At 41.9% G+C, this 25,481-nt stretch overlaps 1 protein-coding gene across 1 annotated transcript in view; it reads right to left on the minus strand.

Annotated features, from left to right (window-relative positions):
- LOC124721856 (proteoglycan 4-like) overlaps window positions 1–19,981 on the minus strand; it is a 321,571-nt gene extending 301,590 nt beyond the window's left edge. Inside the window, exon 1 of the mRNA XM_047246990.1 lies at window positions 19,862–19,981. The gene's annotated coding sequence lies outside the window, so the exon portion shown is untranslated. The remainder of the gene's footprint in view (window positions 1–19,861) is intronic.
- Between the last annotated feature and the right edge of the window lie 5,500 nt (window positions 19,982–25,481).

Genomic DNA, 25,481 nt, shown 5'->3' on the forward strand with positions numbered 1-25,481 from the left:
TTGTTTTCTACCATTTCATTCACAGGCGCTGTGCTGTAGAAATAACTGCAATTTTGCTGTGCCCTGATCCCTCTAATTTTAACATGGTGGCCCTTGTCCATTAAACGAGGTCATTCATAAGTACCTCTATGGGTTCAAAAGACGTCCTGACAAAAGCTACAGAACATACAGAAAACAGGCACATATCAGTGGTTATAGCATTTCTCCATGTTTTTTAGCCACGTTGCAGGTGCTCAATATGGGCACCGTTTGTGACGCGGCAAAGGTCAATACGTCATTGACGTCACGGGCACGAATTGCACGGAAATGCGTGACAGCAGCCTGCATTGCAATTCTGTTCAGTGGGTTGCCTACCAGCGGGCGTGAAATAATTCGATGCGATGGTACTGAACAGATGATCTGCCCACATATTCGGCAAGTCTGCCACTTAGTGCAACCACACCACGGCGAATATTACGAATCGAAACTTGGTGAGATATGCGTCATTTCTCTGCCTGTCGGCCTGCGGGTTCTATGTATAACCCTGTGAATTTTGTGTGGAACTTCTAACTAGTCACGCCCGGGTTCCCGGGTTCGATTCTCGGCGGGGTCGGGGATTTTCTCTGCCTCGTGATGGCTGGGTGTTGCGTGATGTCCTTAGGTTAGTTAGGTTTAAGTAGTTCTAAGTTCTAGGGGACTGATGACCATAGATGTTAAGTCCCATAGTGCTCAGAGCCATTTTTCTAACTAGTATTTCAAGGAATAGGAAGAGAACAAAATTATATACGAGTACAAACATATTGGGTAAAACTATTCGGAGCCATAGCCCAAGACCGTGTCTGGATGCGCAAATGATCAAATGAACAGCATTTTCTGACCGAACTATTTTGTCCCACTGTAAGGATAAGACAGCTGAAACTTTACGGACATACATTAATAGTTGAAAGTAGTCATTCCGCTTATGGCTGCTGAAAACATTTATTGCAATTGCAATTTCGACATTTTTTCCATTTTCAAGCAGAGTGATATGTCAAAGTCCACTCTACAACGTTAACTGACGACATGCTGGACACTAATTTCCACTAGTCTGAACGCCAATGCGACTTCGTGTGGTGGTATGATTACAACCAAGCATCAGCACACCATGTTAGCACGAGCCATTTGCAGAGCACAACAATAACATACCACGTCCAGAAAAACAGAAACTTCATCCACAAAACAGACAGAAATCGAACGCTCATATGGCTAACTCCGTATTTACGCTCTTGTATGATTTTAGTGCTGTTGCATCCAATCACCACGTTGGCTCCACAAGCAATTCATTTCTGTGTGTAGTGTGGATTAAGATATTCACTAATAAAGGCTGTGGGTCCAGTCCTCATCAAAATACACTAGTGTGCCAAACTTAACGACGAAAGTAACCTTTGCTTGGCGTGGCTTTGTCAAGTAAGAGAGTTCGATGAAACCTGTACCGTACACAAAAAGACCTGCTACAGTATAATGCAGAAGGTAACTGAAAAAATACGCAATTAGACCAACAAAAAAGGCACTTTTATTCAAAGACAATAATTATGCTGGAATCATCGCAATTTATTATATCCCTTGGACATTAAAAAGGCAGGACACGGTTCTTAACAGGCTGGGCTATGATCGGAAACGGCTATGCATGCTCTACAATGCGTTCCCGAGCTGACTTTTGCAATATTATGCCTCTCTGCATCTTAACAGCTGGACCACAGCTTCAGTTAATACGTCCCCTGTACAACCACTAGATATAAAAGGAAAGGAAGATAGGTTTTATCTCGTCCGCTCTTACTTCATTAGAGGCGGACCTCAAGCTCGTGAAGAACAATAATGGGCATGGAAACCAAACGCGCCCTTTTCGGAAGAAGCATTTCTCCTTTCTCCTTAAGCAATTTAGGGAAATCGTGGAAAACCTGTACGTGCATTACAAGACAGAGATTTGAAACCTGCTCCTCACAAATACGAACCCACTATGTTAAGCAGTGCGTTACCTCACTTGGTTAGCCTTTATTTCTATAGTAGAAATTGTGAAACATCCTGTACACATCTATAGTCAATCATATCTATAGTAAATACATTAAATTGCAGGAAAGACTGAGGATTCGATCATAGTGCCCTGTAGGTAGAGAGGTAGAGTATTAAACACGAATTGATGAATAAGTCTACTGAGAGAGCGCATTTTAGTGTACTAATCGAGTTCCACAAATGCAGCAGTATTAAAATTTTATATATCTATTTGTTTAATTGCTATTACAAATTAAACCTGCTGTTTGGTGCCTTCCCCCAAAAACAACCCCCCCCCTCCCCTGCTGTTGTTACCTAATGTAATTTTGACAAATATATATAGTCATGTAAATAAAGAAGAATATTTTTGTCACAGGTAAAGCGTATTTAAATATTATATTATTTCAAATATCGCTCTTTTTGAAGAAAAATCTAGCCCTATATAAAAAAGGTACGCGGGTCGAAGGGTTTTTACCCAATCACTCGTTGACCAGTCTGATGTGGCAATAGAAAACAACAAAATCAAAGGCGAAGTTTTAAATCCCGAGCTTAAGAAATCGTAAAAACGTACCGTCTTTTGACCAGAGAACAGACTCCCGTACGGCGAGCGCAGTAATAACTTGGAAATTTGTAGTAAGGTCTTAATGGGACCAAACTGCTGAGGTCTTCGGTCCCTAAGCTTACACACTACTTAATCTAACTTAAACTAACTTACGCTAAGGACGACACACACACACACACACACACACACACACACACACACACACACACACACACACACACCCATGCTCGATGGAGGACTCGAACAGCCGACGGGTTAGCCGTGCGAACCGTGACAAGATGCCTTAAACCACGCGGCTACCCCGCGCGGCAGCGCAGTAATAGGTATCGCTGGCGTAGAGAAGCGACTGAAAGAGATGGAAACAAATACATCGCCACGTCGGGATGGAACCCCAATTCGGTTTTACAGAGACCAGTCTACGGCAAGGGCCCCTTAGTGCTTGACACGGTGGCCCACTGCAGGATGTTAACGAATGTACGATCATATGGAATATGTGTCCATATATGTGAGAAACCCCAAGACTTCTTAAATAACAGAACCCAGTACGTGGTCCCCGACGGCGAGTGTTCATCAAAGTCAAGCGTATCGCCAAGAGTGCCCCAGGGAAGTGTGATAGGATTCTGTGTGTACGTAAACGATCTGACGGGCAACACTGGCTTTTTGTTGACGATGCTTTAAATGTTCAAATACAGTAGTGTACCCCTAGACAACATTTAGGTGTAAGTCGCGAAGCGATATGAAATGGAACGAGCATATAAGCACAATAATAGAAAAGGCGATTTGTTGACATCAGTTTATTGGGAGAATTTTAGGAAAGTATGGTTCCTCTGTAAAGGAGGCCTCGCGTAGAATACAAGTGCGACTCATTGTTGACTACTGCAGAGTGTTTCCACCAGGTCGGATTAAACGAAGACAGGGAAGCAATTCAGAGGCGGGCAGCTAGATTTGTTACCAGTAGGTTCGATCAACACGAGATTATTAAGGGCTGCTTCGTGGTCCGACTGGGAAGACGACGTTCTTTTCAAGGAATATTGTTGAATAAAATTTAGAGAGCCGACATTTGAAGATGACAGCAGAACGATTCTACCTCTGCCAAGGTACATTTTGTGTAAGGACCACAAATATAACATAAGAGAAATTAGGGCTCGTCCTGAGGCATATAGACAGTCGTTTCCTCCTCGCTCTATACTAGTGTTACAGGGATCCGTCCGTCAAAAAAATGGTTCAAATGGCTCTGAGCACTTGGGACTTAACTTCTGAGGTCATCAGTCCCCTAAAACTTAGAACTACTTAAACCTAACTAACCTAAGGACATCACACACATCCATGCCCGAGGCAGGATTCGAACCTGCGACCGTAGCGGCCGCGCGGTTCCAGACTGTAGCGCCTAGAACCGCTCGGCCACTCCGTCCAGCGATCCGTACGTCACACATCATACGGTGGCTTGCGTATTATGTATTTATATGTGGATCAGTTTTACGTAAACTGGTGGGCGATGAGAGGGGGGAGGGGGTGTTACAGACTAGTATTACCTTTCATTACGATTCCTGTTATTATACTGCTATTCAGATAACTGTTGCCATTTCGTATTGCAGTCGTAAGACTGAAAGACATATCTTTCAACACTGCATAATCCCGAGACGTCATGGATTATGTTCTACAGTGTACCTCTATTACCAAGAAACAGGCGGATGAACATCGATGTTCAACTGGTCTTCTTCTTAACATCATTTAGATCCTACATGATCTATGGTCGATGTGGAAAGTGCAACCGAGCAAACTGCCGCTGTGGTAAGAGACTGGACCACAACACCTACTTAGATCTACATCTACATAGCTACTCCGCAAGCTACCGTACGGTACGTGTCGGAGGGTACCCTGCACCACTACTGGTCATTTCCATTTCTATTCTACTCTCGAATAGAACGAAGGAAAAACGACTATCTATATGACTCCGTATGAGCCCTAATTTCTCGTATCTTATCTTCGTGGCCGTTACGTGCAATGCATGTTGGCGGCAGTACAATCGTTCGGCAGTCACCTTCAAATGCCGGTTCCATAAATTTCTCAATAGTCTTTCTCGCAAAGAACGTCGCTTTCCCTTCAGGGATTCCTATTTGAATTCTCGAGGCATCTCCGTAACACTTGCGTGTTGTTCGAACCTACTGGTAACAAATCTAGTAACCTGCTTCTGAATTGCTGCAATGTCTTAAGTGCATCCGACCTGGTACGGATCTCAAACACTCGAGCAGTACTCAAGAACAGGTCACACCAGTGTCCTATATGCGGTTTCCTTTACAGATGAACCGCTTCTTAAATTCTTCCAGTAAGCCGAAGTCGACCATTCGCCTTTCCTACCACAGTTCTCACATTCTCTCTCCATTTCATATCGCTTTGGAACGTGAGGCCCAGATATTTAAACGACTTGACTGCGTCAAGTAAAGCAGTATCCGAGCGTTACAAGTTTGTTCTTCCTACTCATCCGCATTAACTTACATTTTTCCACATTTAGAGCTAGCTGCCGTCCATCATACCAATTATAAACTTTGTCTAAATCGTCTTGCTTCTTCCTACAGTCACTCAACTTCTGCGTCTTACCGTACACCACAGCTCCATGACCAAACAACCGAAGGTTGCTGCCCAGTCTGTCCACCAAATGATTTAAGTATAGAGCCACTCGTCGTACCAGTGTAGCTTCGTGTAACAAAATACATCACGACTGAGTTTTTCAAACTTACCTACGTTAAAGTACATGGAATTTATTGCATGGTACAATCCAAACTAAGCCATTGCTGTTTGAAGAGACTCATGGGAGGAAATCGGGACTGTATGGAGAATTTGTAAGGGCTTCCCAGCAAAACTCCACCTAAGAGATGTCGAAGGAGTTGCCTGCTCTCAGGCGCTGGAGCCGCCGTGAGGCACCCCTCAGCTAATGGACCTCAAGTTTGTGGCAAGTACATTTCTAAGTGCGCAACAAAGGTGCGTGGGTGGCACGGAGGGTGTTGCTGGATTGGGAGCCCTTAGAGGACCCTATGCCGATTTATTCACGCATGTATCAACGTTACACCCCTCAGTGATCACGCAATAGGAAGACGCGAAGCCGCGCATGGTAGCAACGCAGTCTCCGACGCCTTGCCACGGTTCGCGCGGCTGCCCCCATCGGAGGTTCGAGTCCTCCCTCGGGAATGGGTGTGTGTGTTGTCCTTAGTGTAAGTTATATTACGTAGTGTGTAAGCCTAGGGACCGATGACCTCAGCAGTTTGGTCTCTTAGGCACTTACCACAAAAAAAGAAGACGCGAAATAGGAGGGCTGAAAAAGCATAAACACTCTTAGCTGCTCAGATCACCTACAAATTTCGTAGAATTCTTTTAAACGGTCCCTAGTCGTTTCACCCTCTATACAAGAGCCAAATTTGCGGTCACACTACACTTCAAAGTGGTCAGATCACGTACAATGTGGTTGCTGCCCCACGATGTCCTTAGAGTAGGATTCAATCGTCTGGCGGTTGCCAAAAGTGTCGAACGTTGTGAAGAAAGTCGTCCTATTGCTCAACGCACGGCGAACTGGTTCAAATGGTTCAAATGGCTCTGAGCACTATGGGACTCAACTGCTGTGGTCATAAGTCCCCTAGAACTTAGAACTACTTAAACCTAACTAACCTAAGGACAGCACACAACACCCAGCCATCACGAAGCAGAGAAAATCCCTGACCCCGCCGGGAATCGAACCCGGGAACCCGGGAGTGGGAAGCGAGAACGCTACCGCACGACCACGAGATGCGGGCGGCACGGCGAACTGTCGTTTTCGACGCGAGATGTGTGGGAATCAACACCCCCAAGGGAAGGGGTGGTTTAATTGACGCCCTCTATGCCACTTCCTAAGGGCTTTTAGTATCGACTTTAAACGGCGGTGAGTTTGAAAAATTTTCCTCGGTCATCCATAAGGAAACCGCGTGATTTCAACGATGGTTGTCGCGGTTTTTAAATCCAGCACAGAGGCGTCAAAAGCATGGGTTAAATGGGGGTAATTGTGAGTGTGACGACCTTCCCATTGAGTGACACGTCCACAACGCTGTTCAAAGTGTTCAAATGTGTGTGAATTCCTAAGGGACCAAACTGCTGAGGTCATCGGTCTCTAGACTTACACGCTACTTAAACTAACTTAACCTAACTTATGCGAAGGACAACACACACACACACACACACACACACACACACACACACACACACACACACACAGGCCCGAGTGAGGACTCGAACCTCCGGCGGGAGTGGCCGCGCAATCCGTGACATAGCGCCTCAAACCGCGCGGCCACTCAGCGCGTCGAGGACGCCGTTGACCAAAGTTGTTTTGAAATTTGTCGCCAACATGACACAATTAATCCACTTTACACCTCACATTAACGTCTGAACTGTAGTCTTCGTTTCGCATGTGTCGACACTTTGCTGTTTGAAGCGCCGCTGAGCCTGAGGGCGACGTCACAGGGCGCCACAGTTTTGCAGTATTACCGAGAAAGACTGTTGGCTCCTTTGAGCCATATTTCAAAGTTATGCTTCGGAAGGTGAGAGAATTACAGGGGTTTTGAAAAAGTGATACTTTTTATTGCGCATTGTCGAAGTGCCTTAGGTTGGACTGCTCCAGTCACTAAATTCCATATACTTTAATATGGATCAATTAGCAAGACTCAGTCGTGTCGTATATTGTTACTCGCAGTTGGAACTGCACTTCTATGAGTGCTTATGCCACTTTCTTACAGTTATTACAGTCCTAGTTTATCATGTATGAGTTGCATGCGATTAAAAAGAAAAATGAACTTATTCAAGCTGGAAAAAAATTTAACAACAGCATAAAATTGGGGATTTAAAATCGTGCGTCACATTTCAGCCGAAGTATATCTTCTCATGTCTTAGATAACTGCATGTGCTGAATAAAACGTAGTACAATATCGTCCAAAGAAACTGAATTATCAATCTTTTTTCCGTATGTTAAGATATCGTGATAACATACAAGCTGTATCATGAGAGAATACATTCAACCATCTAGCAGTGGCCTAGGACTGTAATTAAAAAATTTCTGCAGTCAGTGTTCCATTGAACATTTATTTACGTTCGACTTGGCTTTCAGACTATTAGTCTGTATTATAGGACAAAAAATTACAAACAGGTGTTGAGTTAGTAACGAGAAATTCGTGACTAACGAAAACAATAGTTCTATGGTACACAAGTTATAGAAACATATGGCAATACAATTTTTGCAGTGGTTCATAAAGTCTCTGTATTTAAGTCAATCAAACGATTAAGAATTTAATCTATGTACGTTTTCTTAAAGTTAAATATTTGAATATTAATTAACGCGTTTCAAAATACAATCATTCTTAACTGGTGCTCCTCTGCCTCCCTGTGGTTTTCAGAGGGAGATTTCTATCAGACTTACACATTACAAAAATCGCCAACACATGACAATGTCTGCCTCTGTCCTTTAATCATTATCAGAGGAAGCATTGTACATAATTATTTCCCACTTATATGGTTGGGTAATGACATTTTAAATGACAGTTATTACGACAAACTAAGCAGCTGTTCTAAAAGACAAGGAAAGAATTTTGAGAAATGCAGTAAAGTAGTGGAAAATCTAAATCGATTTCTACGATAAAAGGGTCTGAAATGATGACTTTTCGTTCTAAATTGATACAGAGATTAAAAGCATTATAATGACGTTTCCCTGATAAAATTAATCCTTGGGAAATTCAGCATCTTCCGACACTGAAATTATGCATAGTTGAAGGTAAATCCGAGAGAACTCTGTATGTATAAATTCCAATTCAAAACTGAGTGGAATGATAGTTAAATATGTTGATAATAAAACTTGAAAATGGAAACTACCACAAGATCGAATGTAAATAGTTTTCAAAGTATGATCTATATGAAACCATAACACACAAACCTAAATTTTCTTGCCTTTTCTAGCAAGAATAATTTGCTAATTTGTGTCTACAATGTTACTAAAAAATAAACCACTCGAGCATAAAATGGCGACTGTTCGTAACACGGCTATTCTTCATCAATCTTCAGGCTCTGTTCCTTAGTACGTACGCTAAAACGTCACGCATTGTTATACTTAATATTATAGAAGCTTATATCCGTAGCCGTTGCAATAAATGTGATAGACAATACTGAGAGAGTGCTTTTCTCAATGTAACCTAGTTTGCGTATAGATTAGAAAGTGAACATTTCTATAGAATATATCATTTTAGGACCAGACTTTATGGAATTAAGAAACAGGCTGGCCTTGCCTTTCTATGAAACATGCAGTGCTTTATGAATATGTTATGTAATGCAGAGACAGCAATCAAGCAATGGTAACTCTTATGTTCCACAACACAGCATGTTCGTGAGGAGACAACGTTATTCATTCGTGCGCTGCGAATATCTTAACGATCTTTATTTACAATATGCTATGTAATAGAGAGTAGATTTTTTATTTGAAGGAGACCGGATGGTCTGCACGCGGTTGATTAGAGTAAGGATATCGAAGCCTGCCAGTGTATTAGGTGGGTGAAGTGAGACAATCAATAGGAGAGGAGATGACAGCATTCACAATTCACGGAAGACTTCGTCAGAAAAGAGTAGTAGTGGACAACAATTACTTTTCCGTGGTAACAATTTTCTCGGGTCTGCAGCCATTCATGCAGTCATCTGAGCACAATATTTCCGTGGTCCACCTGGCCACCATTTATAGGTGAGAATACTGTATGCTAATCTCTCCGGCGAGATTTGCATATTTGATCCACAGAAATGTGTTCAGAGAATTGTATGATCTGGCTGCAGACCCGAGAAGAGTATCGTCAGTTAATAGGCAGGGAAAATCTACGTAGTTACTTTTCCATGAATGGAGTCGATGAATATTGAATTAAAATATCCCCAAGAACCGTATAGCCGATATTCTAATCAGTATATTGTATCTATAATCGCAGTCCGATGATATCGGTAAGTATTAAATGTCGCTGCCAGGTGGCTGGAAAGTAATCCTCTGATCATCATCAAGAGGGCATTAATAAAATGAAAATTGTGTTATCGTCATGCAACATCTATCAACGATGATTGAAATTCTGGAGTATGGCTTATCTTTGACCTTGTTTCCAACAACAGGTTAAATAGTAGCCGTCGAAATAACATTGTTGAAGAGCAAGGAAAATACGCCAGTTCACTAAATTCAGGGAGAAGCATGTTCTGTAAGAAATTACAGCGAAATCGATCGCCATATCTGTTTGTACTTGTTTTTAAGTATAACGTATTTTTACAGCATAGTGAACGAAGCCAGTGATTCTGAAGTAACAGGAGTGAAACCACCTAGAAAAAACTGGAAAGCTGGTCAACTGCATTTTGCCTGATGTGATACCCTAAAAGTGCTGTATCGGAAAGGGGTAGAGATTCATAATCAGCCATCTGCCAGGTTAGTGTGAGAAACTGCATTACTTACACACACACACACACACACACACACACACACACACACACACACACACACACCTTATACTTCCTGCCCAGAAAAGAACATCAGAGCAAGTAATGGTATATTTATGAATATATTCAGCGTAAAAAAGAGGAAATCAGGTTCGGAACCGACCCAGCAATATACGAAACCCGTGGAAAACCACGAATAAATCGCAAGAGACACATTGCTGACACGTAACAATTGATCGGAACTAGAGTTCCGCTGTACCAAAACTACGGTTCGGTAGTTTCTGTACACTACATAAATGACGTAGCAAATGGTAGGGTCCTGGTAGTATGGGTAGAAATTGTTGGGAAAGAAACATAAATGACTGTGTGAGAGAGAAAGTGGTAGCCGATGGCTCCTCTCTCTCTTTTTTTTATTTTTTTTTCATAATTAGAACCGCACATCATTCAGTGTTAGTCCTTCGTGTATTTCATATCCTTACAGAACATAAACTGCATTCTATAAGTAATGTAACCAAAGCAATTACTTTTGATGAAATTACAATTTATGTTGTTATTTTGTAATCAATGGAACGTTCTCCACCACGATCAAAGGCAAGTCTTCTGTTATTATTGATAAATGCGAGAGTTGTTTATGGATAACAGAAACTTGTTTTATATTAGTTCAGCAAAGTACTGAAGCGATTTTTGATATATTGTTATTTTGAGTTCCTTTTTTTTATTTGACCTTGTTGTTGAGGAAATTGCCCTGTATGATAAATCTGTATTGTTTTCCTTATTTTTGCTACAACATCCCTCTGTTTCACATTACAAATCAACAATTTTCGGATAAAACCTGAATTAACCATTGACAATTACAATTTTGCTATAAATACTGTTTCCTTTTAAGTAACAGACAGAAGGATAATTACGCAGAAGAGGAATGTTCTGTAGGTTACCCGGCCCTTTGTACACCCTCATTCAGTTTCTAGACGCTTCACCACTTCCTGTTTTTAGGGGAATCTAGTGAGACACTGATCGTATACGTAAAGAGAGCGATCGTTATAAGGTAACGCCCGAGAGATATGCAACAATCATAACGTACAGGTAACGCGGGTACGACTTAAACCGACCAAAGTTATCAGGAAAATTACCGTAGTGTGTTGTTGTTGTGGTCTTCAGTCCTGAGACTGGTTTGATGCAGCTCTCCATGCTACCCTATCCTGTGCAACCTTCTTCATCTCCCAGTACTTACTGCAACCTTCATCCTTCTGAATCTGCTTAGTGTATTCATCTCTTGGTCTCCCTCTACGATTTTTACCCTCCACGCTGCCCTCCACTGCTAAATTTGTAATCCCTTGATGCCTCAGAACATATCCTACCAACCGGTCCCTTCTTCTTGTCAAGTTGTGCCACAAACTCCTCTTCTCCCCAATTCTACTCAATACCTCCTCATTAGCTATGTGATCTACCCATCTAATCCCCAGAATTCTTCTGTAGCACCACATTTCGAAAGTTTCTATTCTCTTCTTGTCCAAACTATTTATCGTCCATGCTTCACTTCCATACATGGCTACACTCCATACAAATACTTTCAGAAACGACTTCCTGACACCTAAATCTATACTCTATGTTAACAAATTTCTCTTCTTCAGAAACGGTTTCCTTGCCATTGCCAGTCTACATTTTATATCCTCTCTACTTCGACCATCATCAGGTATTTTGCTCCCCAAATAGCAAAACTCCTTTACTGCTTTAAGTGTCTCATTTCCTAATCTAATTCCCTCAGCATCACCTAATTTAATTTGACTACATTCCATTATCCTCGTTTTGCTTTTGTCGATGTTCATCTTATATCCTGCTACACCTACATATGTTATGATGGTCTACGTCAGCCCACGGTTATTTTGCAACTCTGATCGGAATCTGCTCAGAGTGTCATTGTTAGTAGCCAGGAAGGAACGTGGCAGTAACTTTCAGAAGGGCCCCAGCGAAAGCAGGTGGCAACGGTGAAGGCAAGCGGCAAGCGGCGCAGCAGGCGTGTGGTCATAGCGCGAGTAAGAGCGCAGACCGACGTGACCAGGCAGCGCTGAGGCGGCTGGCCTTTCGTGGCGGGCGTGGCTGGGCTAAGCCTGCCGCCCTCGACCAACAGTCTGCAGCGCAGCCGCTACTTCATTCCGCTAGCGAGCCTCAGCGCACACCGCTGCTTAATAGCAGAGGGGACCTCTAAAGGCAAAGGAAAATTGCTCGAGACATTTTGTAGACCTGACATGGGTTCCCAGGTAGATGCCGTGTTTCTTGACATCCGTAAGGCGTTTGATACAGTTCCCCACAGTCGTTTAATGAACAAAGTAAGAGCATATGGACTATCGGACCAATTGTGTGATTGGATTGAAGAGTTTCTAGATAACAGAACGCAGCATGTCATTCTCAATGGAGAGAAGTCTTCCTAAGTAAGAGTGATTTCAGGTGTGCCGCAGGGGAGTGTCGTAGGACCGTTGCTATTCACAATATACATAAATGACCTTGTGGATGACATCGGAAGTTCACTGAGGCTTTTTGCGGATGATGCTGTAGTATATCGAGAGGTTGTAACAATGGAAAATTGTACTGAAATGCAGGAGGATCTGCAGCGAATTGACGCATGGTGCAGGGAATGGCAATTGAATCTCAATGTAGACAAGTGTAATGTGCTGGAATACATAGATCATTTATCATTTAGCTACAATATAGCAGGTCAGCAACTGGAAGCAGTTAATTCCATAAATTATCTGGGAGTAGGCATTAGGGGAGATTTAAAATGGAATGATCATATAAAGTTGATAGTCGGTAAAACAGATGTCAGACTGAGATTCATTGGAAGAATCCTAAGGAAATGCAATCCGAAAACAAAGGAAGTAGGTTACAGTACACTTGTACGCCCACTGCCTGAATATTGCTCACCAGTGTGGGATCCGTACCAGATAGGGCTGATAGAAGAGATAGAGAAGATCCAACGGTGAGCAGCGCGCTTCGTTACAGGATCATTTAGTAATTTACGGAGATGATGGATAAACTCCAGTGGAAGACTCTGCAGGAGAGACGCTCAGTAGCTCGGTACGGGCTTTTGTTGAAGTTTCGAGAACATACCTTCACCGAGGAGTCAAGCAGTATATTGCTCCCTCCTACGTATATCTCGCGAAGAGACCATGAGAATAAAATCAGAGAGATTAGAGCCCACACAGAGGCATACCGACAATCTTTCTTCCCACGAACAATACGAAACTGGAATAGGAGGAAGAACCGATAGAGGTACTCAAAGTACCCTCCGCCATACACCGTCAGTGGCTTGCGGAGTATGGATGTAGATGTAGAAAAAGTCTGCAGTACTGTAATCTACTGTATCCTTTTATGCGTGTACCCTGTTCTATGACAGACCAATGACAGCATTCTCTCGCTACGAGGTCCGTCATATGGAGGACCCACGAAAGTGTGGACTCACCACGAGAAATACACTAAACCATCAAAGAAACTGGTATAGGCATGCGTGTTCAAATACAGAGATATGTAAACAGGCAGAATACGGCGCTGCGGTACGCAACGCCTATATAAGACAGCAAGCGTCTGGCGCAGTTGTTAGATCGGTTACTGTTGCTACAATGGTAGGCTATCGAGATTTAAGTGAGTTTGAACGCGGTGTTACAGTCGGCGCCCGAGCGATGGGACACAGCATTTCCGAGGTAGCGATGAAGTGGGAATTTTCCTGGTCGACCATCTCAAGAGTGTAGCGTGAATATCAGGCATCTGGTAAAACACCATATCTACGACATCGCTGTGGCACGAAAAAGATCCTGCAAGAACGGAACCAACGACGACTGAATTGTTCATCGTGACAGAAGTGCAACCCTTCCGCAAATTGTTGCAGATTTAAATGCTGGGCCAGCAACAAGTGTCAGAGGGCGAATGATTCAACGAAACATCATCGATATGGGCTTTCTGAGCCGTCGACCCACTCGTGTACCCTTGATGACAGCACGTCACTAAGCTTTACGCCTCACCTGGACCCGTCAACGTCGACATTGGACTGCTGATGTCTGGAAACCTGTTGCCTGGTCGGAAGAGTCTCGTTTCAAGTTGTATCGAGCGAATGGACGTGTACGTGTATGGAGAAAACTTCATCAATACAATGACCCTGCATGTCAGCAGGGGATGTTCTAGCTGGCGGAGGCTCTGTAATGGTGTGGGGTGTGTGCAGTTGGTGTGATGTAGAACCCCTGGTACATCTAGATACGCCTCTGACAGGTGACACATCCGTAAGCATCCTGTCTGATCACCCGCATCCATTCAAGTCCATTGTGCATTCCGACGGACTTGGGCAATTCCAGCTGGACAATAGGACACCTTACACGCCCAGAGTTGCTACAGTGTGACTCCGGCAACACTCTTTTGAGTTGAAACACTTCCCCTGGTCACCAAACGCCCCAGACACGAACATTATTGAGCAAATCTGGGATGCCTTGCAACGTGCTGTTCAGAATACATCTTCAACCCCTCGTACTCTTACGGATTAATGGACAGCCCTGCAGGATCCATGGTGTCAGTTCCCTTCAGCACTGCTTCAGACATTAGTCGAGTCCATGTCACGTCGTGCTGCGGCACTTTTGCGTGCTCGCGGGGGTCCTACACTATATTGGACAGGTACCAGTTTCTTTGGCTCTTCAGTGAATTATTTCGGTGCAGGCCGGAGCTCACTCGCGTGAGCGACACCGTAAGTGAGGCCACACTGGCTATCTTCAGCGTTAACAGGTTAAACTTACGGTCGTCCTATAATCAGCTCTTAGGTAGTTAGAATGCAATGACATACAGCCACTAATATGGCCATCCCTAAGAGGACATTGTGGTGTTCAAACCTATCTTCGGGCTAATGCTTTTCTTCGTTTATACGGGTTTCAGCACTGACAGTTGATATTGAGGAGGTGGTATCAAGCATAACATCGAATTAAACAATTTGTATAAGCACGTGTGGAGTTTATGAAAATTAGAGCTGCAGGCGAATGCATTTTGCATGTACCGTTACCTTTTGGAAAATTCGGAAAATATGAGTAAGCACACGCGAATCAGAATTGTACTTAAATTGCAACCTGTCGTTAGCTGGAGAAGAATGACAGAGTTAACAACACTGTCTTGAAATGACAATGTATATAGGCTGTTTGCGAAGAGAATGTTACCTATTAATATTAGAGCCTCCTTTTCTGTTTCCATAACGGAGACATGTCAGCTGTGAGGTGATATGCCAGCTAAATCTGCCATATGTCGAACAGTAGGCCGGCCTTGCTATGAACGTCTTTTTTGTTACAAAAGTTAAAAGATCCTCCATTATCTATCACGTTTCTTTAAAGTCAGTGACGCTTGACAAGCGAAGTCTACATAATTATAGTTTACGTCGCCCGAATTACGATTCCCCTTACATACAGGAAAAATTCCGAAATCGCCAAACACGGACGCGTTAAACTGTGGTGAACAGAACGTAAAAAGACATTTAAAACAGCCAAGTTATGTTTGTAACTTTCCAAACAACTTAATAAGTTATTTTTGGATCGATAGTTTCTGCAATAAGCTGTTTACATGTAATCTCTGTAAGATTTATTTCATGCATAACAGAAATCAACTGTGCCCCCATAGGTCTCGAAGAATACGCAAAATATTGTAGAAACATTTTTACAGAAACAATCCACATTGACACCATCTCAAACACCTAGTGTCCCTTTTGCAGCATCCTGTCTGTGCTTATGACCTACACAGAGCATTTAAAGAAGTTTCGATATCACACTACTATTTTTCTGATAATTGCGAGAAAGGTAAGATTAGGTTTTAACGTCACGTCGACATCGGTAATTGCAACATATCCTCTACGTGCGCTAGTCGTGTACGCCGAGAGCTAGAAACCAGACTTCGACAATCCATGTCTTTCAACTGCAATATATTTTATTTCTAGTATTGCGGAAATGATGCATAATTAAATTCACGTGTTAACTCCGCCAAGTCCGCAAAAGCTGGCTTGATTTCGAACGTCATCCTCCGCAGAAAAGACATTATGTCAGTTTCATACGTTGAATGCTACGCAGTATTAATTTATGCACTGATTTAATAGAATACTCACTCCAATCCAAATAATTCGGGCTGTATTAATGAAAATCCGATGGTTCCTCTTGTCGGAGTCTTCACGAAGAAAGTGAATGTCGTGCAGTGCATGTTAACCCTGACAAATGAGGGAGAGAATTTTTATGATGACGGGTTGCTTTGTACAGGTGTTCATGACATCGAAGCATTGTATGTTAAACGTAGTGGAACTGAATATTTATTTTTAATTGCTTAATTTATTTATAAATTATATGCATCGACTTTAAAGCCCACGAGCCAAACCATTAAACACACTTTGTTTGTGTTTTTTTTTTTTTTGCAATACCATGGTTCATTCTTTTTACTCACTACCACTACTGTTGTACTTAAAAACTGACCACGTAAGAGAAATTGAGTAACTTGATGAAGCCTTGTGCTTTAACGTAATTTTTTTCTGGCGGAGAAAAGCGAGGAAACAAATTTGCAGAGTGATCGTAAACTTTAAATGTTAGATTCCGCTTGAGGTATATTTTAAAGCCAGATACGAAACTGTTTCTACTGATCACGGGTTCCGTGCCAAACATCGAAGTTTATGAAATCTGCGACATCTGTGTCGTACAGGCACCGTGATTGTGGCATCCCATTTAATAGGTATATACTTTCAACTAGATGTCTGACGCAGGCCAGGAAAAAAACTACGTAAGAATTCCCGTAAACAGTGTACATCCGCAAGAATTTGACGGAAACTGAGTACAACAGTAATATCGTGGCACAAGCAACGCATAGCAGTCAGGAAGAGTAGCTGATAGGACTCGTTTGGTGGTATTGGACTCAAACATTTTAACAAGGTTTGTATATTACTGGAATGCCTTTATTTCCTTAAGGATTATAAACTTAACTCCTCTACGATTTGAACGACTTTAGGGTTAAGTGACGAGGCTTTCAGTAGAGTTGATCACAATTGCTGGTTGGAGAGAACCGCGTTCAGCATGCTGTACACCTACTTCGATACGCTAGGCTTGCTACAAAAAGGCGTCCTGGCAGGTATTAGAAAGCAAAAGTCAGCGCAAGGTAAACGGCGTGCATTCAGGTTATGCCGTAGTCGTGAGAGCCTTTGGTCCAGTAATACCTCACGAGCACCGCCGCCGACACAGATAGCCCACTCTCAGTGAGATTGCTCCAGTTTCTTCTGCTCACAGCTAGAGCGCTGTACCTCTCACAAGTCATATTTCACGACCCTCCTACCTGTAATTAGCACTGACCTCAAACTCGTGTAATTTATATTCGGCGTTAAAGAACTGGCATCAGTGTCGCATTCGGTGAATAATTTTCATTTCCTCAGCACTATCAAACGTATCACAAATAAGTAGCAATCACTTCTCTCCCGTCATAATTGTAAGAAGCCAGTTATTCGAGATGATTTGATGGAACCCATCTTCGTGCGCTTCCTTGACAAAACTGATCTGGTACTTTCAGTTAGTAAGTAATATGTTTATTCGTATTCATTACACTATTAAAACTCCTCTACCTTTAGCAAGCTGCTCGTAGGATGGAGACAAAGCCGTAGTTTCGCCTTTTTCCCTTCATTGTCATTTCAGTACCCACGAAGGGAGGGGCTGGCAGCGGATAAAACCGCTCTCCAGCCAAAGGTTACATAAATTATATATATATATATATATATTTTAAATTTATGTAACCTTTGGCTGGAGAGTCTAATGATTGTGTTAATGGTGCTATGAATATGGGACCCTGTGGGACCGTAGGTACCGACTACAAGTCAGCGAGATGGAGGAAGACAGAGAGAGGGAGGAGGAAAATGGAGGGAAGATGTGAGGTGGAGCATTGTGACTAGGTATGGAAAGAGGAGTGTATCTAGGATCGGGTTTCAGCGTTGGGGAGAGGAAGTTCGTTAAAATTCAGGCGGGAGAGGATGGATAACGCATGAAGTTCCACAGAAAGTGGAATATGGATGTAGTACCGCAACAGAGTACCTGGACAGTTTAGTTTACCTCTTAGTGAAGGCTGCTTATTAAGAACAGCGCTCAGGGTCAGTCAGTCGACAGACAATACACAGAGCAATGCCGAGGAATCAGGAGCAAGAATCTTGCAAGTCACAGATCTTATTCTGTTCTTATTCATATTCTTTTTTAAGTTATTGGGCCTTTAGAAAGTAAAATGACATATGGTTAAAATCGATGATGAGCACAAGTATTTTTCCAAATAAGATGAAGGTCGGAAAATTGTGAACTTTTCCGAAGTAAATTATATTATACATTGCATAACAATTTGTACCTGTACATGCGTAACACATACTTAACTTTGCGTTCTTCCTTACGGCAGGTCTTGCATGGGGGAAGCCTCGTCAGAGAGGTCCACCGCATGAGCGTCTAGGGAAGTGATTCCAGTGCTTGTTTCCCGTTGCCTTCCACTGATGATGATGAAATGATAATGAGGACAACACAACACCCAGTCCCTGACCGGAAAGATCTCCGACCCAGCCGGGAATCGAACCCGGGCCCCTTGACATGACAGATCGCCGCGCTGACCACTCAGCTACAGGGGCGGACTAACACATACTACTTTTCATTATTATTTCCATTTATTGACTTGCGGTTCGTGACCTTTAAGCCATCTCAGTAATGGAAAGGGGATACGACAGTGTATTGGAGACTATCTTCTTGTCAGTTACAGTAACACAAATATAAAGAGAACGCAACACCCAGTCCCGAGAAGATTAAAATCTCTAGCCCGGAGTGGAATAGAACCCACGCACTTTCGGTTAGCAATCTGACGGGCTGACCTAGCAGCTACCACCGAGTCTGCTAGTAAAGCTCTGTGCTGAATAGTCAAGTAAAGCTATTTCAAACCACATGTACGTTTTACTTCGGGTGCAACTGTTACAAACACAACTAGAATTAAACGTTACTCGTCATAATATGACGTAAGAAATAAATCTGATGTTTTGGTTTCTAAACTTAAACGTAAATATTCCAGTAGTGCTATATTTATCTTGAAGATCTCTTTGGGAATTAATAAAGTGAGACTCGAGCGACTGTTTATAAGGAAAAAAAGACAAAGACACGTTGTGTACAAGGAAAATCAGTTTTTTGTTAGAGTTTATAGGAGCCATGGAGTAGTCTGTCTATTTAATGAAATAAGACGAAAAAACACCAGAGTTTGGAGGCAACAGTGTTACTTGACATCGTTTTGCAACCTGATGCGACCACAAACATATTTTCCACACTGCTGTCGCCTTCTAAGAGCGCAGGGACCTCTCCAGGAAAATACTACACCCTCTTCCTCAAACACTCTAGTCTTGTAACGTTATAATTAATATTGGTATGTAAACATAAAGAGTGTCAACGTTATGTCGACTTTAGCAAGACTTTTCCGCTGGAAAGTCTTAATACAATCGTTTTAAACCAGTATATAGCTATGCAGGAAAATTATAAGACCGATTGCATATAACAGTAGGCGACAGAGAAAAGACAACATAAACAATAATATGTATTAACGAAATTCTAGAGAAGTAATGGCTGACAGAAACGATGTAGCTTTCACTCTCCGATGCTGTGTATGTTTTGTATTGTCATAAACATGTCAGATAACAGAAACGCAGCCTTTTAACTGCGACAAGAATAAGGAAATAGCGAAACTACCGAAAGAAAAAGTTGATAGTTGTTAATAAAAAGAGTATGCAGGGAGGACAAGGAGCGGAGGCGGCAGAAAAGAGAGTGCAGGCTGCGAAGTTACCTCTCGGTTCCGCCGGTGGTTGCGCAGCTAGCAGCGGACAGCGGAGCGAGGGCACTAGCACTGTCGTGGCATAGTTGGCCAGAGCACAGACTAACAGATTTCACTGCGGCGCGCGCGAGCCTCCTGCAGCCACCAAACTCGTCCTGCGCTCACCTGCTACCCCCCCTCCAGTACCCCCACCCTCCCTCTCCCACTCCTCGGTCACGCACGTCAAGCGCTTGCTCTCTCTCTCTCTCTCTGTCTCTCTCCCTCTCCCTCTCCCTCCCTCCGTCTCTCGCGCCCCACGACGTCAACAACAATACGACTCTTACCAATCACAGACATTACCGCTAGAACAAACTCTACAACGTTGCCAAATCTACTGTCGTTATCGATTTGCACTGTTTTACCCCGGAACAAGCGCGATTTGATTTCATTTTGTAAATCAAAGTACTTGCTGCTGCAAGTCCTTATTACTGTTTCTTTAACTTACATGCGACGTGTTTAACTCTTAGTTGGTAACATGTGAAAAAAATGGCGTTTAAGGTAACATCTGTCTGGGAGACTAAAATGACCAGATTTTTCAAAAAAATTCCACTGTAGTGAATACCGAAAATAAATAACAATTTAAAACCCTGATCAAAAGTTAATACTACACTACTGGCCATTAAAATTGCTACACCAAGAAGAAATGCAGATGATAAACAGGTATTCATTGGACAAATATACTATACTAGAACTGACATGTGATTACATTTTCACGCAATTTTGGTGCATAGATCCTGAGAAATCAGTACCCAGAACAACCACCTCTGGCCGTAATAACGGCGTTGATACGCCTGGGCATTGAGTCACACAGAGCTTGAATGACGTGTACAGGTACAGCTGCCCATGCAGCTTCAACACGATACCACAGTTCATCAGTAGTGACTGGCGTATTGTGACGAGCCAGTTGCTCGGCCGCCATTGACCAGACGTTCTCAGTTGGTGAGAGATCTGGAGAATGTGCTGGCCAGGGCAGCAGTCGAACATTTTCTGCATCCAGAAAGGCCCGTACAGGACCTGCAACATGCGGTCGTGCATTATCCTGCTGAAATGTAGGATTTCACAGGGATCGAATGAAGGGTAGAGCCACGGGTCGTAACACATCTGAAATGTAACGTCCACTGTTCAAAGTGCCGTCAATGCGAACAAGAGAACAAGAGGTGACCGAGACGTGTAACCAATGGCACCCCATACCATCACGCCGGGTGATAACGCCAGTATGGCGATGACGAATACACGCTTCCAATGTGCGTTCACCGTGATGTCGCCAAACACCGATGCGACCATCATGATGCTGTAAAAAGAACCTGGATTTATCCGAAAAAATGACGTATTGCCATTCGTGCACCCAGGTTCGTCGTTCAGTACACCATCGCAGGCGCTCCTGTCAGTGACGCAGCGTCAAGGGTAACCGCAGCCATGGTCTCCGAGCTGATAGTCCATGCTGCTACAAACGTCGTCGAACTGTTCGTGCAGATGGTTGTTGTCTTGCAAACGTCCCCATCTGTTGACTCAGGGATCGAGACGTGGCTGCACGATTCGTTACAGCCATGCGGATAAGATGCTTGTCATCTCGACTGCTAGTGATACGAGGCCACTGGGATCCTGCACGGCGTTCCGTATTACCCTCCTGAACCCACCGATTCCATATTCTGCTAACAGCGATTGGATCTCGACCAACGCGAGCAGCAATGTCGCGATACGATAAACCGCAATCGCGATAGGCTTCAATCCGACCTTTATCAAAATCTGAAACGTGATGGTACGCATTTCTCCTCCTTACACGAGGCATCACAACAACGTTTCACCAGGTAACGCCGGTCAACTGCTGTTTGTGTATGAGAAATCGGTTGTAAACTTTCCTCATGTCAGCACGTTGTAGGTGTCGCCACGGGCGCCAATCTTGTGTGAATGCTCTGAAAAGCTAATCATTTGCATATCACAGCATCTTCTTCCTGTCGGTTCAATTTCGCGTGTGTAGCACGTCATCTGCGAGGTGTAGCAATTTTAATGGCCAGTAGTATAACATTTTTACTGTTTTTCAATCACATTTTGCAATACAATACGAAAAAATTATAAAATTAAGTACCTGTTTTTACATAAAATAGTTTATAAAGGATATTATTCTTTTGCAAAATTCCCAAAATTTAATATTTCTTTTTCAAATGGAATAGTTTCATAACTTGAGATGTGTTTTCTCAAATATCTTGATATACATGCAAAGAAATAGTTCATCTGGTCATGATAAATTATGGCAGTTTTGGTGTTATCATTTTCCCTGCTCTGAAGAGAGTCAACACCATCTTGTTCATTCTCGGACGTGCAGAGAATATCATTCACATCCATTTCAGAATCACTGTCATGGTATGAGTCTGATATGTGATCTTCCTCAGGAATATAAGAATCGTCTGAATGATAATCACCATCGGTTTCTTTAAACTGCTCTAAAGCCATATGCACCATTCTTTTGCTTCTTTGTGACACACAGGGTATCCCTCCTCTAGTAGTCATCTACGAGTAATGAGATATTTGAAAAATAGAGTATAACAAAAACAATACTCGTTTAGAGTAATATCCGTATGTCATACGGAGTAAAAATCTTACCTCTACAGTAATATCCGCCTGTGAGACGATGTGACTGACGTTTGTGTGCGAGTAAAACAATACTATCGTGGAAAAGAGACAATGACGTCCACATAGTAGCAAGTTCAACTCAGGAATGAAGCATAGCTGAAATATCAGATCCAAGTAACAATGCACGTCTGTCAACAATACATTGAGAGCTTTTATACCCGCCTAAGAGATGGATGTTACCAACTGAGGGTTAGGAAGATAATTCCAGTTGTCGAATACGTGTATTTTTGTTTACTGGTATATGGGATCTCAAACGCGATACATCTTGAGCCTCAGCTGCATCATTCCGGTAAATTCACTGTAATACAGGACAAAAAATGTGTAAATTTATTCTTACAGTCGTCAACTGTCCTACAGATATTGGGAATGTAAAAATATTTTTTCCTTAAAATGAGAACAATCGCCTTCAGTCACAAATCGTGATCTTATTTCAATGCACTATCTATTTCGCGTCATCGGGGCATTGACAGACTACATCATTGTTTTCCAAATTTAGGTTAATTCTGGTCCTGGTTAGACGAAGTTGTTATATTACAAATTGGCACATTTGAATATGTTTACAAAACTATATCTAATCGAAAAATAACTTATTGTTTCCAGTAGTGGATACATGGTTTTGAAGTATAGTATGAATAGACATGTTGATATACGTATATACACTTTTCATTCCACAAAACGTATTTCTGTATAAAAAATTTTGAGTAGTCTTTCACACAGAAACTCTCACACATACCTATTATTGCTCATAAAGAGTTCATTTGCATACAAGAAGACAAAGACATGTGTATAATGAATACACCGGTTGGCTATAATTAAAGTGCAGTGAATGTTGGTAAATATGGTAATGTGTTAAATTGAAACAGATTTACCTTGGAAAAAAATATTTTCAATCTTGGTTGCCAGGTGCAAATCTGGCGCTGTCTGTCGACGTCTCAGGTGCTCATATTGAACTAATTGTTTAAGCGGCAGTTAACAATGAATATCAACATTAAGCCATTCTCAGTTGTTTGACCTTTTCTCCTCACGTCTCGTTTTAAGCCATTACGTATGGAAACATTTCTGTACCTCTTTCTTGCATTCGCAGAGCAAGATTTCCACATGGTGGCCAAAACTGGTATTAACTTGGCTCTGAGAACTATGCGACTTAACTTCTGAGGTCATCAGTCTGGTATTAACTTTTTCCAGTGTAAATCTGTCCCACATTAACGCATAATTTCGCTGTTATACGATAATTACAGCCCGCACTGGACCTCTATGAGTAACTGCATTTTCATTATAACCACCTGGTATTGACAAACCAGAAACAAACCAGTCTCACATACTGTTAGAGACAGTCCATGAGTGCAAATGCTACCCTTTGACTGTTGAGAACATTTTTCGCAACAGAACGACCGCTATTTATCATAGCGTTTTCACTAACTTATATATGTCATTTTTGCAGTTTCGTTGAATTTAAGGCTTCTGTCGAAACAGCTAAAGTGACCCACTGAGCGACTTCCATATTTGGCTTTTGCTGCCATGTCTTCATATTTTTAACAATGCCTATGTATGTATCTAACGCTTCCAACTAACCGATTTAATCATTTTTATTTAATTTGTGGATGCACGAGACCCTCATAACCAGCAACAAGTGCACACACACACACACACACACACACACACACACACACACACACACAAAACACATGAAAACCACATGAAAAAAAAGTTGAAAGAACTCCAGGAATTAGATACACCTATTGAAATTGATGTTTTGGAAGACATTGAGATACACTGACATACAAAAAAGAAACTATTCTAAATACTTAACGTTGATCTTGAATTCTTGTCTCAAGTGGAAATTTTTTCATATATCTGATAACAAAGTGTACAGTTCTTAAGTTTCTATATGACGTAACTCAAACTGAATCTTGCCACATGTTTCCTTCATTTTATATTTATTTGTGTAGGCCATTGTGCAAAGCCATTTAAAATAAGACAAAGAAAATAAAGAAAGAAATTTATTCAGGTGTTTCGATAGTGTGTTCAAAGTGTAGTATATAGAAAGAAGAGATTACGTAATTGATAGGTTACCAAATAACATTTTTCATGTTTTCAGACATGTTTCTTGTACTGTTAAAGTAACGCATCTTGTCTGCTGACGATATATATAATATCTCTGTCACTCATTTGTTAATTTTTCTGATTCTGCGGTATACGTTTTAACTTTGTGTCTAATTTGTTTATGTTTCTATTTTTGGAATACACAGGCAAGCAATGCCTGAGTGGTGATCAGCATGAGTGAGTTTGTGGATAACAAGGCAGTCAAATTTCAGTAAGTTGCTTTCAGATTTTCAATATATTTAGGACAAGAAAATTAATTAATGATTACTTTTTATATGTTTTCATTACAGAGGTGTAACGAGAACATTGTAGCAGCTAAAACTCAGCAGTCATCACATTTTAGATGCCTTAACATAGTAGTAGAAACGTAATTGAAATTAGAATCTATTTTCAAAAACTTTTAGTTGCTAAGACAAGCGAAATAAATAAATTTTTAGCTGGTAGCAGTAAATAATTTGATTCTGGAATCAAATTATGGAATTTAAAAATCATAGGCTTCCAGTTATCATTTTATAATGGATAAGATAAAAAGACTGAATTTTCTTTTATTTTTGTGTCCTGTCCCCACCTCTGTATTTCCTCTACACAATAGAAATGCTAAAGTCACAGCTTCTTCCCCTCCACCTCAATGAGCTGACTACTCTGTTCTCGCCCATCCTGCACAACTCCAAAAATGTTAGAGGTACTCACATCTTCTGATTAACTAGATAGTCTCCTTCTGGCGTGGTCCCCGTAATTCAAATATTGCGAACCTCAAAAAAATGGTTCAAACGGCTCTGAGCACTATGAGACTTAACATCTGAGGTCATCAGTCCCCTAGAACTTAGAGCTACTTAAACCTAACTAACCTAAGGACATC

This window comes from Schistocerca piceifrons, chromosome X (genome assembly GCF_021461385.2).
Source record: "Schistocerca piceifrons isolate TAMUIC-IGC-003096 chromosome X, iqSchPice1.1, whole genome shotgun sequence".
NCBI lineage: Eukaryota > Metazoa > Arthropoda > Insecta > Orthoptera > Acrididae > Schistocerca > Schistocerca piceifrons.